The sequence below is a fragment of the Grampus griseus genome (genome assembly GCF_964374135.1).
Source record: "Grampus griseus genome assembly, chromosome: 12".
NCBI classification, from domain to species: domain Eukaryota; kingdom Metazoa; phylum Chordata; class Mammalia; order Artiodactyla; family Delphinidae; genus Grampus; species Grampus griseus.
Window position 1 is genome coordinate 2,554,202 of NC_139006.1, and position 16,369 is coordinate 2,570,570.

General features: G+C 44.8%; 1 protein-coding gene across 1 annotated transcript in view; it reads left to right on the forward strand.

The window, feature by feature from the left end:
* TMEM132D (transmembrane protein 132D) overlaps positions 1–16,369 on the forward strand; it is a gene marked incomplete at both ends in the record, with an annotated part of 640,829 nt that overhangs the window by 150,607 nt on the left and 473,853 nt on the right. The window lies entirely within an intron of this gene.

Here is a 16,369-nt window from a genome sequence, read left to right on the forward strand (position 1 = left end):
AATTTTTTCAAAACAAATAACTTTTTATTGAAGTATAATTGATTTTCAGTGTTGTGTTATTTTCAGGTGTACAGAGAAATGATTCAGAGACATATATATATTCTTTTTCAGATTCCTTTCCATTATGGGTTATTACAAGATATTGAGTAGAGTTCCCTGTTCTATATAGTGGTCCTTGTTGGTTATCTATTTTATATATAAGAGTGTGTTTATATTAATCCCAAACTCCTAATTTATCCCTCAGCTACCCAGTTTCCCCTTTCGTAACCATGTTTGTTTTCTGTGTCTGTGAGTCTAATTTATCCCTCGGTTACCCAGTTTCCCCTTTGGTAACCATGTTTGTTTTCTGTGTCTGTGAGTCTAATTTATCCCTCGGTTACCCAGTTTGCCGTTTGGTAACCATGTTTGTTTTCTACGTCTGAGTCTCTTTCTGTTTTGTAAATAAGTTCGTTTGGATGATTTTTTAAGATTGCACATACGAGTGATATCATATGGTATTAGTCTTTCTCTGATTTACTTCACTTAATATGATCATCTCTAGGTCCATCCATGTTGCTGCAAATGGCATTATTTTGTTATTTTTATGGCTGAGTAGTATTCCATTGTATATACGTACCGCATCTTTTTTATCCATTCATCTGTTGATGGACACTTAGGTTGTTTTTTAGCTATTATAAATAGCGCTGCTACGAATGTAGGCATGCATGTATCTTTTTGAATTAGTTTTCTCTGGATATGTGCCCAGAAGTGGGATTACTGGATCATATGGTAACTCCATTTTTAGTTTTTTTGAGAAACCTTCATTCTGTTCTCTACAGTGGCTGCACCAATTTACATTCCCACCAACAGTGTAGGAGGGTTCCCTTCTCTCCACACCCTCTCCAGCATTCATCATTTTGTAGACTTTTTAATGATGTCCATTCTGACCAGTGTGAGGTGGTACCTCATTGTAGTTTTAATTTGCATTTCTCTAATAATTAACAGTGTTGAGCATCTTTTCTTGTGCCTATTAGCCATCTGTATGTCTTCCTTGGAGAAATGTCTGTTTAGGTCTTCTTCTACTTCTAATAAGTAGAATTTTAAAAAGGGGATTTGAAACTGGCTCTTTTCCTTTCCAAGGGGCCAGAACCGAACTCAGGGAAACAGAATTTACTCCCAAGTCAAAAGTGCCATTGCCTCCCAGGCATCTGATACGCTTACGAGGACCGAGTCTCACAGGCTGTGCTGGTCCTGCTAAGTTTCCCCAGTCATGACTGCTCCTTGCTCTATGCTGTCCACCTTCCAGAGTTCTCCCAAGAGAAAGCAGCTGATTGCTGGAGAGAAAGAATTTCTGGGCAAAACTGAGTGGACTGCACATGAATTATAATTACTCCTATTAAAGAGTAAACTCTGAGCTGTGCTCACTCAGAAACAAAACTTGTTGGCAAATGAATTGAGAAACAAGAAAAAATATTAGATGTGAATGTCTTTGATAACGCTCTAAAGAAAACAGGGCATATTTTATTTCCGTTCTGGTTTTAGCAAAGCTTCTGGACTGATAGATTCCCCAGGCATCATGTCATATTGCATTCTTTACTTTCTGCGTCTGTATTCTTCTTTTTTGATGGAATGAAGTAGGGGACTCCTAGGAGACCTCTGTCCACCCACCCCCAGCCCTGACAGTGCTCTCAACGGGCCGCCATCCTTCTGGTTTCGTACCCATTCTTTCAAAAAAACTTTTTAAACATGCTCTACAAAAGAGATGCAGAAATAGAGGCAGCATGATGGTCCTGGTAGAGAAATGCTGACAAGCTGGATATAGCCTATGATCAAAAAAGAATATAATTTCCTGATTGAAAAGGATGGGGGAGGGAGAGTAAGAAGATTGCATAAACCAGGGCAGGGTTAGCTGTCTGCAATGCTAATAGGGGTCTCCTCGCTCTTTTTTTCCCCCCCCCATCAGTTCAAAAAATATGTCAGGCTTTTAAGGTTGAAGTTTCAAAATTTCTTCCAGTGATACCTATCAGTCCTTCCACACTTAGCATTCCACGTTTGAGTTGTTCATTTAATTTGATTACAGGTCACTTTAGACAGCTTGTGCTGAGTAACCAGATCTTAGTGATATAAACCATGGGTGGCGTGGAGGGATAGTGGAGAGACCCACAGGGTTGCAGCCGACCCTCTCGCTCTGTCTCTGACCTGGACATACATATCCCTGTTGTTTTGTTCTGCTTTGTTTTGTTTTCAGTCTTGGTCTTTGAGTCGCTAAAATGGGGACAATCCCATTGTTGTCCTAAGAGATCGAAAAGGGAACCTCGGAGACCATCTGGTCGTGGGCTGCTCATCTCAGCTGCACTTCAGGGTCACCTGGAAATACTGAAAAATTCTATGTTTGGGCTGCATCCGTACAAAGAAATCAGTGTGCACGTGGGAGTGGGTGTTAGTATGTCTTTATTTTTTTCCTCCCATATATTTTATTATTTTTTTTAAGTTTGATTTTATATCAGAGCATAGTTGGTTAACAATGTTGTGTTAGTTTCAGGTGTACAGCAGTGATTCAGTTATACATATACACGTATCTGTTCTTTTTCAAATTCTTCTCCCATTTAGGTTATTACAGAGCACTGAGCAGAGTTCCCTGTGCTCTACAGTAGGTCCCCGTTGGTTATCTATTTTATATATAGCAGCGTGTACATGTCAATCCCAAACTCCCAGTCTGTCCCTTTCCCCCCACCCTTCCGGCCTGGTAACCATAAGTTCTTTCTGTAAGTCTGGGAGTCTGCTTCTGTTTCTTAAGTTCATCTGTATCCCTTTAAACTGGCCAGACCTGCTGCCAGGACTGAGAATCCTGCTATGACTCTGCCCTGTTGTTAAGCGTCAGGGACGCTGATAGTGAGGGTTGGAGATGGGAATGGAGCTCCCGTTCTTTGGGCAAATGTATCCAGCTAAGGAAGGATCCCCAGACCTTCTCCCCGAAGTTGCTGAATTAGGCATATTTAATGACATCTTATCACCTCCGCCATCCACACTGAACCACTGGGGTTTGTCGCTGCTGTTGCTTCCTAACCCAGCTGCCTGCCCAGCAAGAGACCCTTTCGGTCATAGATTCCATCGCTTTAGTTTGGCTTCAGGTACTTCAAGGGCTTTAGTCAGTCATGGAATAAAGCTCAGCGTCTTCATGGTACTTGCCCGGTCTGGCCCATGGCTGTGTCTGACCTCCTCCTCCTCTCTCTGTACCTCCAGCATCTCCATCCAGACACCCTAACTTTTTTAATGTGCCTTTGAGGAGCTGGGTGGGGCTGCTCCTGCCTCAGGGCCTTTGCACTTGCTGTCTCCCCAGCCTGGAAAGCATCTCTGGCAGCATTTGTGTGGCCACTTCCGAGCGTCATTTGGGTCTCTGTTGGAATGTTCCCTGCTCGGGGAAGCTGTGTCAGGGGTGTTGGGGCATCCAGATTAAAGAATGGAGGACCACACATTGCTTAAATCACCCCTGAGATACTCAGGATGTTACCTTGTTACAGTCTGATATTCTGGTGGTGAAGGAGACATGGAAAGGCCTTTTGCAGAAAACAAACTAATACACGGAGTTTGTCACTAATGGGACAGGTGCCTGTAGGTGGGGGGTGGGGTCCAGTCTCAGGTGGGTGTGGCACCAGCTGGAGGAAGAATAACGAGCATGTGGCATTTCAGTTTTCACCGAATGCGAAGCCATGAGCCAGTGGTGCGCTCTGCCTGGTCTGGATGGATTCTCGAGCCAATGGTGTGTTTTCAGCTGCAGCCTGCTCTTCAGGGACCCCATCATTTCTTCCTGGAAGGGAGGAATTAGGAAACTAATGGCTTATTGATATGGGAGAGGGAGAAATCAATCAGGTTCGTCAACATATGAAAAGCAGCCTGGGATCAAAATAGATGATTAGTCATCTGGGTTCTTGGGAATTTACCACCTGAACACACAAGGGAAATTGGACACAACATTGGGAAATTACAGATGGACTGGAATTCAGTTTACACCACGCGGTAGAATGAGGATCTACAAAGGCAATGAAATTGTGTTAATAGACAAATTAAGAAAATTAGATTTCCTGGGACCCAGGTTTGTGACATAGTTTATACGTTCTGCATAAGAAGCATGGCCCACTGGAAAGCCCAGTTGGAAGACCCTCCTGGTGAGAGGTTCTCACTAATGCACCCTCTCATGGGATGCATTTATGATGGTTGTTCACATCCGTGTCACCATCAGGACTTTATTCTGAGGGTCTATACGTGCAGGATGCACGATGGGTCTGAGGTTCTGCACATCTCACTCCCATCCTGTATAGTCATCTGTCACTGAAGCATCCCAGCTGACAAACCTGGGACCCAGTTCTCAGTGACCAACTGGGGAGGGATTAGGAGATTCATCTGGAAGAATCAGCAGAGTACCCACTGGCCATGGAGCGCCCCCTCCCAGCTAGATTCCAACAGTAAGGTTCAAGGACCCACTAGAATGGCCCTCTCCTCTCTGGGCAGGACCCTAATTAGGTTCTTGTTCTTAGAAACACAGTGACATGGATTATTTCTGGGCATCAAGAGAAGGTGACTGTTAGCAAATGCAAGTGTGTGCGCCCAACGCACAGTGAAGCAAACAGCAAGGTTGGAGTTAGGAGCAGAGAAGGGTTTATTGCAGAGCCAAGCAAGGAGATGGGTGGCTCGTGCTTCCAAACCCTGAGCTCCCTAAAGGGTTTCAGCAATGCATTTTTAAAAGCCACGTGAGGGAGGGGCATGGTTGTTTGTTGCAAACTCCTTAGTGCTGGAATCCTTTGTTCTTGCAGCTGTGCATGTAGGTCAGGTCACCATGTTCAGGTGAATCTCCAAGGCAAATATTATTCTCTGTTCTGTAACTTTTTCTCTCTGTATGAGTGGAAAATTGTTATACTCTTAAAGGTCAGAGCCTTGAGAATGGGTTCTCCTGTATGTTTCAGGCTATAAGCAACATTCTTGTAGCAAAATCAATAGCATACAAAGGTTAAAGTAAAAGAAACAGATCCCATATGGAGTGAGATTTGTTTTTTCCTGTCACATGACAGCATCAGGGCATCCTGCCCTCCTTTTGTTTCCTGTCAGATTCCACGCAAAGCTCTATGCGGATGTAGCTCTCTTGTGATTGGATTCTTCAGTGAGTAGGACAGTCCTAGATGTGGTTCTGTTCTTTACACATCTCAGTTACCAGGACCATCACAGAGTCATGTCAACACTTTAAGTTAGAAAATTGTTGAGGTTGGCCTGACATCACTCACATGTGCAGCGTTTTACAAAAGCATTGTCTTTAACTCATGGTGTATCACACATCTTACATGGGTCCATTCCACACTGAGGATGACTCCAAAATCTAGTCCTATTAGAGCACTTACTGTATTCTTGATTGTGTTTCCTTAATGGCCCACTTGACACTTGTGTGTGTGTGTGTGTGTGTGTGTGTGTGTGTGTGTGTGTCGGTGGGGGGTATAATGGGTTTAGACCACTGGTTATAAAATTCGATTGGCAAATTCCAGCCATTAAGTAGCTTTGAAGAAGGCAGTAAACAAACGTGCAAGTCAGTCTCCAAAGCCCTGTTTAAAAAATACTGACATACGTTTAGAACGAGGTATTTCCTCTGTCAGCGTGAAATAAACTTGTCACCGAGGGGTATAACGTTTGATCAAAAGTTTGAAGTGATGGTGAGTAGTGTTTTAGGCACATACTACTTCACAGAAGGACCCAGGGCTCTCAAATAAGCACTTTCTGGTAGAGTAAATAACTTCACGGAGTCATTTTCAGAGCATCTCAGCTACCCGATGTTTATAGAACTCGGTGCTTTAAAAAGCACTTTTTCCCTTATGGGAAACACAGTATATTTCTTGAGGCTCACAGAAACGTGTCCTATATGAAGAAATATCTGATGGTAAAAATAAACCGTTGGGCTTCCCTGGTGGCGCAGTGGTTAGGAATCCGCCTGCCAATGCAGGGGCCCCAGGCTTGAGCCCTGGTCTGGGAAGATCCCACATGCTGCGGAGCAGTTAAGCCCGTGCGCCACAACTACTGAGCCTGTGCTCTAGAGCCCACGAGCCACGACTACTGAAGCCCGTGTGCCTAGAGCCCGTGCTCCGCAACAAGAGAAGCCACCGCAATGAGAAGCCCGCGCACCGCAATGAAGAGTAGCCCCTGCTCGCCACAACTAGAGAAAACCCGTGCGCAGCAACGAAGACGCAACGTAGCCAAAGATAAATAAATTTATAAATAAATAAATAAACCATTAAGATTTTCCCTGTGTCTGTCATTCATCTGGATTCCGACCTTTCGAGAGAGAACTACTGAAAAATATTTTGTAATTGTGTTGTAAATCATGGCATGCCTCTCGTTTTGTTTTCAGACTCAAGCATCGTTTCCATTCAAGGAAATACATTTTTCTATTATGGAACTGAGCTGGATCTAACAAATTTTCACCTCTCTATTTTTTTAGGCTATGTCTTAAATATGTCGGTGGCTTCTGGTGGGTTTTCAACAGAATGGCCAGATTACCATTTCTGAAAACAGTCATATTTATAATATACTAACTCGTGTATTGAGCACTTACGTGAAATAACTCATGGAGTTTTCTTAACAACTGTATGAGGCACCTGCTGTTATTATCCCCATTTTAGGGATAAAGAAACTGAGGATAGGAGTTTCTTAAATGGGGCTTTAATGGTGGCACAGTGGTTAAGAATCCACCTGCCAGTGCAGGGGACACGGGTTCTAGTCCTGGTCAGGGAAGATCCCACATGCCACGGAGCAACTAAGTTCCTGCGCCACAACTACTGAAGCCCGTGCACCTAGAGCCCATGCTCTGCAACAAGAGAAGCCACCACAATGAGAAGCCCGCACACCACAATGAAGAGTAGCCCCCTCTCGCCGCAACTAGAGAAAGACTGAGTGCAGCAACAAAGACCCAATGCAGCCAAAAATAAATAAATAAATAAAATAAATTAATTAAAAAAAGTTTCTTAAATGATTAAATTTAATTTAATTAAATGATTAAATGATTTCCCAAAGTTACACAGCGAGCAAGACAGAAAGCTAGCAAATGGTTATACTGGACGGAAGCCCGGGCCACCTGACCTAGAGCCTGTTTTCTTAACTTTCCCTTCACTGCCTGATTTTCATGTTCTAATTTTTTTTTCTTAAAATGGTGGTAGAAAATGAGTTAATTATTGGCTGTTTATTCCTCGTCTTACTAAAAGGACATAAATTAGGAGGAAAATAAATTCACAATTTGTGTGTGTTGGGGTGTGGTGGTTTCTCTAACTTATATTTATCCTCAGAGATGAGTAGAAAGGAAATTACTTCTTTCTAATACCCCAACTAGTACTTTGATCATAAATCAATCCCCATTTTGCTGTGAAACTGGGCATATTAGAGGTAAAGAGCTCACATTCGGGAATCAGACAGCCTCCTTCAAATCCAGGCTCGGGCACTTTCAAACTCAGTGGGCTGAACATCTTCAGTTCTCTCAGCCTTAATTTTCCTAACTGCTCAATGGGGATAATAAACTCCTTACTCTCGTACTACAGGAGCGCCCAACAATATCAGAAATAAAAAGTGCCTGACGTTTCGCAAAAGATATTACTTTCTCTCTCTTCCTTCTCTTCCTCACTTTTCCTGTAAAAAGGACCTTTATAAGTAAACTGATTTCAGAGAAACCGAAGTGCAAAAGTGTGAATGTCAGAGTGGATAAAATAAGGACAACAGGCCTGTTTCAGTTTTAGGTACTTCAACTGGGAATAAAACTTTAACTGTTCACAGCAACATGATGTAGCAGACACTGATGTTTTTATTAGCTCCTTGACATCCTCTGGGGAACCTCCTGTACCCCTGCCCCAGCGCCTCAGTCTAGGGACACATGTGGGGATGACTCCGCCCGTGTCAGGGCGGAAATGTGGCCCAGGCCTGGCCAAGTAGCCTATTCCATTTCCCTGAGCACTGTGTTTGGCTGAGTCACGAGCACATGACCCACATTGGGCCAATGATCGACAGACCTGGGATTTTAAACTGTTTAAGGAAGAGAAGCTACTATTTTCACTGGGTTGGACCCTGGGAGAAGATAAGCCAGGAGCTGCTATAGGGGTTGCTAGTGTCAGTGAGCCACCCTGAAAATAGGTCCACTCATTTTGGAGGAGACAGATAGAAGAGATGGTGGTGCTAGTGTACCTGGACTCTGACTTTTGATGCCTCTGGGGCCTTTAGATTTTACGCTAAAAGAAATTGCTTACTTAAGTTGCTTAGATTTGGATTTTCTGACAGCTTTCAAAAAAACAGACAAACAAGCAAGCAACACGTAACCAAACACTTGGGCATATGCAACCTAACCCATTTATGTGCAGAGACACTTTTTTTTTTTTAAATTTATTTTGGCTGCGTTGGGTCTTCGTTGCTGCACGCGGGCTTTCTTTAGTTGCGACGAGTGGGGGCTACTCTTCGTTGCGGTGCGCGGGCTTCTCATTGTGGTGGCTTCTCGTTGTGGAGCACGGGCTCTGGGTGCGTGGGCTTCAGTAGTTGTGGCACATGGGCTCAGTAGTTATGGTGCACGGGCATAGTTGCTCCACGGCATGTGAGATCTTCCTGGAGCAGGGCTCGAACTCGTGTCCCCTGCATAGCACATAAGAAACCAAGTGCCCCTCTTCTCTAGAATGCAGATTAAGTTTCTTCTTCTGCATGGAGAGAAGTAGCTTTCTGTGATGAAGGCGCGCCGCATGATCCCTTCTCCGGGCTGCCGTGTGTGGTTGTTCAGGTTGTGCACTGCACAAGCGTTCCCGTGCTAGAGGACTCGTGGAGCTAAAGGCCAGTCTGTGTTGCACTCTGTGAGCTGTGCTGGCTGCCATGAGACCATTGGCCTGGAAAGAGGGACACGTTTCTAATTAATGCAAAGATGTCTTGCATGTTAGTTGCAGACCTAGCAGAATTCCACCTAAGTGTTTACCTGCTCCATTTGTAGCTCCGGTTGCTGAATGTCCCTGAAAAACAGATGCTATGACCATGTGGATTGGTCCCCCTGTTAATTCATCATTGGCAGCTGTGTTAGTCTTCTAGTGCTTCTGTAACAAATCACCACACGCTTAGTGGCTTGAAATAACACAAATTTGTGAGGCCCGACACGGGTCTCACTGTGTGGGACGCCGCCAGGAAGGAGCTGGATTCTTGGTCCAGAGGAAGGCGAAGTTACATTGTTGCATCTTGCTTGCACTACCCGGGAGTGCCGCGTAAGGCGCCACGCGTGCATCCCGTGGATTGTAGGCGTAGCAATATATTGTCACATGTACTGACACACACCAATCCAGGGCTGTTGTGTGGACCTTCTGGCCAGTATAAAGCCTGCCATATTCTGCTGCGTAGGGTCTTCCTTCCATCTTTCTTCAACCAAGCTGTGCTCCAATAAAGTGTGATACGAGAAGAATCTTGCGTGTGGCGGCTCGTTATTCTGCTGGTCGGAAACGGCCCGCTGCAAGTGGTGCCGAAACCCGGGAACTTCGCGCCTTGCATGGAGGACCGATTCAGAACTCGACACACGGAGTGAACCGGTAATTTTGCCGGTACGTAGCTTTTGTGCCTTGCACTGTCTTGTTGTGTGTGTAATGGTGTAAATCTTTTAGTGAAAGTCAGTAAAAGTACATAATGGGGAATACTCATGTTAACCCCACGGCAAATTTTTATGAGCCGATACAGGCACTTTTACGGGATCGGGGGTTGATGTTATCTCACAAGACTATTGGCCGTTTACTGAATGATATAGATCAAGCAGCGCCATGGTTTGGAGTTTCGGGTACTTTGACTATCCCTTCATGGGAGAAATTAGGAAAGGATTTGCACCGTTTTCATGAGGAGGGTAAGCTGTGCTGTGGGACTTTCCCTTTGTGGAATTTAGTTCGATCTTGTCTTAAGGAGGGAAAGTGTACAGACATAGTGAAACAAGCGACGCAAGTTTTGCGGTCATATCAAGATAGTGCTTCCGAAGCAGGCAGTCATAAGGCTACAGATGATAGGCCTACAAAAGAAGAATTAGTAGATAATAAGGTTAAGAAAAAGTTAAAATCTAAACAACCAGACGCCCAAGAGACTGGGCGAGAACCAATGTATCTGCTATTGTCTGGCTTGCAAGCCATGTATTTATCAGATGATGAGGAGCTAGATCCCGGCGATGCTGCGGATTTGGCAGAAGCTGCTGCAAAATATGAGGAGGAGCGTTATGGCCCTTTTGGGGCTTTGCCCCCTTCTCGACCTCAGGAATTTTTTGCCTCAAGGAGTGTTGTTCAACCTAGGCGTTCTGCGCCTTCCATTCCTTCCCCGCAATGTACTTTTATTCCCCGCGAGGCTTGGTTTCAAATTCCTTCTTCTTTGTCCAATGCGTTTCCAGTATTTGAAGATCCGGCTACACGCCAGCGATATTATGATATGATAGATCATAAATTAATTAGAGATCTTGCAGAAGCTTCCAAACGAGATGGCATTTCTGCTAATTATACTATTATGCTTTTGCAGCGGCTTACAAGAAATGCCTTGACCCCTACTGATTGGCAAGATATTGCTCGTGCGTGTTTAACGATGGGGCAATATTTAGACTGGAAGTCTATTGTTTCTGATTTGGCTCACAGTCAAGCGAGGGAAAATGCTGCCAATGGGCAGCCTGCCTGGAATGTAGATATGTTATTAGGACAAGGACAGTGGATAAATAATCAGACTATGTTCCCTGTACAAGTTTATAATCAAATAAATGAGATTAATATGCGCGCATGGCGAGCCCTCCCAAATAAAGGGGAGGTGTCAGGGAATTTAACAAAAATAATACAGGGAGGCACAGAGCCATTTTCTGATTTTGTAGCCCGGATGATAGAAGCGGCGGGATCTTGGGATTACTGCTGCACTTATAATTGCCTTAACTGCTTCTGTGACGGCGGCCGCCACTGCCGCTGCAGCAATGGTGAATCAGGTACAATCAGCTGCTGTAATTAATGGTATAGTAAAGCAAACGTCGCTAGCATTAGAAAATCAGAATCGCTTTAATACACATTTACATGCTGGCATTTTATCTTTAAATCAACGGATGGATTTGCTGGAGGATGCCTTTGAAGAGTTGTATGATATGCTTCAGCTTGGTTGTGTTGCTAAATTTAATCATCTTTGTGTTACTCCCTATAAAATTATAGGACGTTTGAACCAAAGTAAATTGATTGGAGAATATTTAAAAGGAAATTGGTCTGAAGAAACAGAGAGACTGCTGTTTGAACAACGATTACAGATTATTCATCTTAATACTACCGAGTTACACCCTATTTCTTTTGGGAATTTTGCTTCATGGCTATCCTCTACTTTTCTTTTTTTTAAAGAATGGGTAGGTATGGGGGCTTTTGGCATCCTTTGTGCAGTGGGGATCGCACTATGCCTGTGGTTGGTGTGTCGTCTGAAACGTAAGTCACACACACAGAAGATCATGTTGATGCAAGCCTTGGTGGCCATTGAAAACGGCCAGCCTGCCGGTGCCTGGATCTCCCTGCTAAACAAGTCCTAGTGGTTGCCCCTGCACAGGATGGCCATGAGCCATTGCACTCCTAGTGGGAACCTCTGCCTGAAATCAGCCCTTGCACCCCGCGCTGTAAGCAGCATTGTACTATGGGAGGGTGATTTCTGCCGCCCATGACAATAGCCCTTGAACAGCCATGTCCCCTTGGGGGCAAGACTTGTACGGGCGACCGTTATGTGGTCTAAGGACATAAAGAAAAAGGGGGAGATGTGGGACGCCGCCAGGAAGGAGCTGGATTCTTGGTCCAGAGGAAGGCGAAGTTACATTGTTGCATCTTGCTTGCACTACCCGGGAGTGCCGCGTAAGGCGCCACGCGTGCATCCCGTGGATTGTAGGCGTAGCAATATATTGTCACATGTACTGACACACACCAATCCAGGGCTGTTGTGTGGACCTTCTGGCCAGTATAAAGCCTGCCATATTCTGCTGCGTAGGGTCTTCCTTCCATCTTTCTTCAACCAAGCTGTGCTCCAATAAAGTGTGATACGAGAAGAATCTTGCGTGTGGCGGCTCGTTATTCTGCTGGTCGGAAACGGCCCGCTGCATCACTGAGCTAAAAGCAAGGTGTCATTGGGGCTACGTTCCCTTCTGGAAGTTTTCAGGGAGAATCTGTTTCCTTGGTTTTTCCAGCTTCTAGAAGCCGCCTGCATTCCTGGGCTCCTGGCTCACTGCCGCCTTCTTCAGCATCTGTGATGGTGGGTTGAGCCTTTCCTGTCCCATCATCCTGACCTCCACTTCTGCCTCACTCCTCCACTATTTAAAAATTGAAGTATAGTTGATGTACAATAATATATAAGGTACAGGTGTACCATATAGTGATTCACAATTCTTAAAGGTTATGCTCTATAATTATAAAATATTGGCCATATTCCCCGTGTGTAAAATATATCCTTGTAGCTTATTTTATTTATTTATTTATTTTTATGATTTTTTTTTTTTTTTTGCGGTACGCGGGCCTCTCATTGCTGCAGCCTCTCCCGCCGCGGAGCACAGGCTCCGGACGCGCAGGCTCAGCGGCCATGGCTCACGGGCCCAGCCGCTCTGTGGCATGTGGGATCTTCCCGGACCGGGGCACGAACCCTTGTCCCCTGCATCGGCAGGCGGACTCTCAACCACTGCGCCATCAGGGAAGCCCTGCCAGTTTTAATATAAGCAACTTAATGAAGAACTCTCCCTACATACCGAGCATGTGTATCCGGCCGTCGGGGGTGCTTAGGCGTTGTCATGAGGTCAGATATGAGAAATGAAATCGGTGCTCTGTATTCAGGTGGCATCTTCCTCACTAGTGTTTATCTCATCGGGCTTTCAGGAAGGTTCAGCAGCGACGACCATCTCAAGGGCAGGTCTGGGGGTGATGAGCTGCTGACCCTGAGTCAGAGAGGTTGGCTTCGAGTTGTTTGCCCAGCATCCTTTCATTTATCCATTTGTTTTTTCTTTCATTCATACATTTACTTAGTGTCCTTCTGTTCTCTGGTATTGTTCTCGGTCCTGAACCCATAGACGTGAACACGTCGAGTCAGATCTCTGCTCCAAGGACCCAACAAAGAAGGAGCGGTCTTCAGGTTTAATCAAGAAAACAAATAGAAAAGACCATTTAAGATGGGAAGCAACTAAGCAGGGCATGAGGCAGTGACCAGGTAGGGCGACTTTAGGCCACTTGGAGGTGCTTCTAATGCTGAGACCTGCACGAGGAGAAAGACTTAGCCACGTAAAAGGAGTAGCAAAGGGGCCAGTGCAAAGGCCCTGAGGCAGGAGTTAGCTTAGTGCGTTTGAGAAAGGGCATGAAGGGCAGTGTGCATGGAGGGACGTGGACCGGGGTGGGGGGAATGCCACAGCCGGTGACAGAGGCCACAGCCTTGTCAGGCAGGACTTTGTACATGGCCTTCCAGGGCATCTCAAGGTATCTTTTTTGTCCACCCATATGGACAGTTCCCAGGTGAGTTTCCAGGCCTAGGATGCAGGAAGTATGTAGTTCTCAAAGTGGGGCCCCTGGACCAGCTGCATCAGTATCACTTGTTGGAACGCAAATTCTTGGGTCCCACCCCAGACCTCCTGAATCAGAAACTTTGCAGTGAAGCCCCAGCATGGCAAGCCCTTCGAGTGATTCCGATGACGGCCAGAGGGTGAGAAGCACCCAGTGACAGCAGGAGGGCTTTTTAATTTTTTCCTCTGTGTTCGATTCCTTGCGACCTCAAAAATTATGGCCGGAACTCACCCATCTCCCTCTCAGTCACAGTTACCAGGTAAGAGCATCAGAGTAGCTACGGCATTATTTGTATGCAGACGCGCAAGTGAAACGTGCCAGGTGTAGATGGGACCAGGCTTTCTTAAGTCAGATTGTCTAGGATACCTGGCTGGTCACGTCTTAAAAAAATGACATTAGATTTATCATCCCCCCCTTCTTCCTAAGAGCCCAGAGCTCTTGCACACCCATTATTTGAAGTAGTCTTGCGATTTTTACTTAGGAAAAAAATTCTCTGGGATAAGAGGGATCTCCATTTGAACAACCCCCAAAAATTCTTCTGCAGATGGATTTTTATGTATGTTTGCAGTCATTACATGCATGTTTGCACATTATGTAGCAGAAGCATTTTATGGAAATTGACTAGAATAGTGGTTCTCGAACTGTAGCGTGTATCAGAATCCCTTGGGGATTGTGCAAGCAAAGATTACTCAGTCCCAACCAGAGTGTCTGAATCAGTACGTCTGCAGTGGGGCCTGAGAATTTGCATCTCTAACAGATTCTTAGGTGATGTTGAAGTTGCCAGGGCGGGGCCACACATGGAGAGCCCATTGCTGGAACACAGAGTTCAGAAAGATATGACTCTGTCTTAAAACTAGGATCAGGTTCAGCTGTGAGTAACAGAAGCTACAACATAACAGTGGCTGAAACAAACTAGAAATCGATTCTCTCTTCCTGTAAACATCCAAGCTCATGCGGCAGCACTGGGGTCACCTGGGAATCGGACCCCTTCTCTCTTGTCCCTCTTCTAACATGTGATTCCTTCTCACTATTGCATGTACTAATGGATAAATTTGTTTATCCATTAATCTATTGAAGGACCTCTTGGTCACTTCCAAGGTTGGCAGTTATGTATAAAGCTGCTGGAAACACTCCTGTGCAGGCTCTTGTGTGGTCATAAATTTTCCACTCCTCTGGGTAAACATGAAGGAGTGTGATTGCTGGATGGTATGGAAGAAGTATGTTTAGGTTTCTAAGATATCGCCAAACTGTGTTTGAAAGTGGCTGCACCATTCTGCATTCCCACCAGCACTGAATGAGAGTTCCTGTTTCTCCACATCTTCACCAGCTCTTGGTGTTGTCAGTGTTTTTTGAATAGGTGTGTCGTGGTTATGTAGACTTTTTGCTGGATATTTAGTTTGTTGCTAATTTTTCACTTTAAGCCTGACACTGTGCCGAACATCCTAACAATATAAACTTTTCTGAGCATTTCTTTATTTTTTTATGTCTAGGAATAGATTCCAAGGCATGCAATGAATGGGGCAGAGAGAAAGGGAACTGCAGCTTCTCTGAGGTATTGAGAAGGTACTAGGTATCTCCAGGTATTCATCTCCTGGGAATATGACCATAATTACGCTTTCACATGAGCCCTGTATGAGAGTGTAGCTATGACTGAACTCTGGGCAGCGTTGTTCATTGCGGTATTAAGAGCTCTGTGTCAAGTCTGTGAGGAAAAAGATACCATGTTGAGTGTGACATGAATTTTATCTCTATTTTCAGACCCTGCTAATAGAGTCTCATCTAAGTGGGTCTCCTACACTCACTTTGTCCGGAAGGTCACTGTAGTTATGCCTTCACTACCTTGGACGGTCAGAGCATTTGATGTGACCTTTCAACATATATATCCATGACTGACACGCGTGCCTGCCTACATACGTACATGGCATATATACGTACAATTTCCTAAATTGTAAAACTGGAGTGATGGTTCCCTAATAGGAATGGTTTTGCTTCCCAATTAGGGTTGCCAGGTATAGCAGATAAATATACAAAATGTCCAGTTAAAGTTGATTTTCAAATAAACCATGAATGTCCCATGCAATGTTTGGTACTTACACTAAGAAAAGTATTCGTTATCATCCTGAAATTCAAATATAAACGGATGCCCTGTGTGTTTATCTGGCAACTTTACCCTGCGGGGCATTTGGCAACGTCTAGAGACATCTATGGTTGTCACAACGGGGCAAGGGAGTTCTACTGGCATCTAGTGAGTCGAGGTCAAGGATGCTGGTAAATATTCAACAATGCACTAAACAGCCTCCTACAATAGAGCATTATCCTCAGTAGTCCTGGGGTGGAAAGCCCCTGGTTAAGACTGCCTGAATCTCCATTTTATTTCCAGGCTTCTGCATTTAGCTGGTGAAATGTAAAGGCTGACAGGGACTAAAAATGATGAATATATGTGGGAACGTATAACTCTCCTTACAGCCTCTCTATTTCAGGTTACAGGTTTACTTGACTGGCCATGCTTCCATCGGTGCACCCTCGTTTATTTTTCTCCATGGCTCTTCCGGCTGCGTGAAATTACGTTACATGGGTTTATTTCTTCACTTGTGTTTTTAAATCTTCCCTCTTCACGAGGATGTCAGCCTCGCGAGGATAGGGATATCATTCCTTCTGTTTAATCCTGTCTCTCCAGCACCTCGGACAGCTCCCGGCACAATTATTGGTGCCACGAATGACAGGAGGAATAAAGACGGAAACGTATCTTTTAAGAGAACTCCACAGCCTCCCAACACATTTCTCATAACAAATTATTCTTGAAGCTAGAGGGCTTCTCACACTTAAATCTACACTTA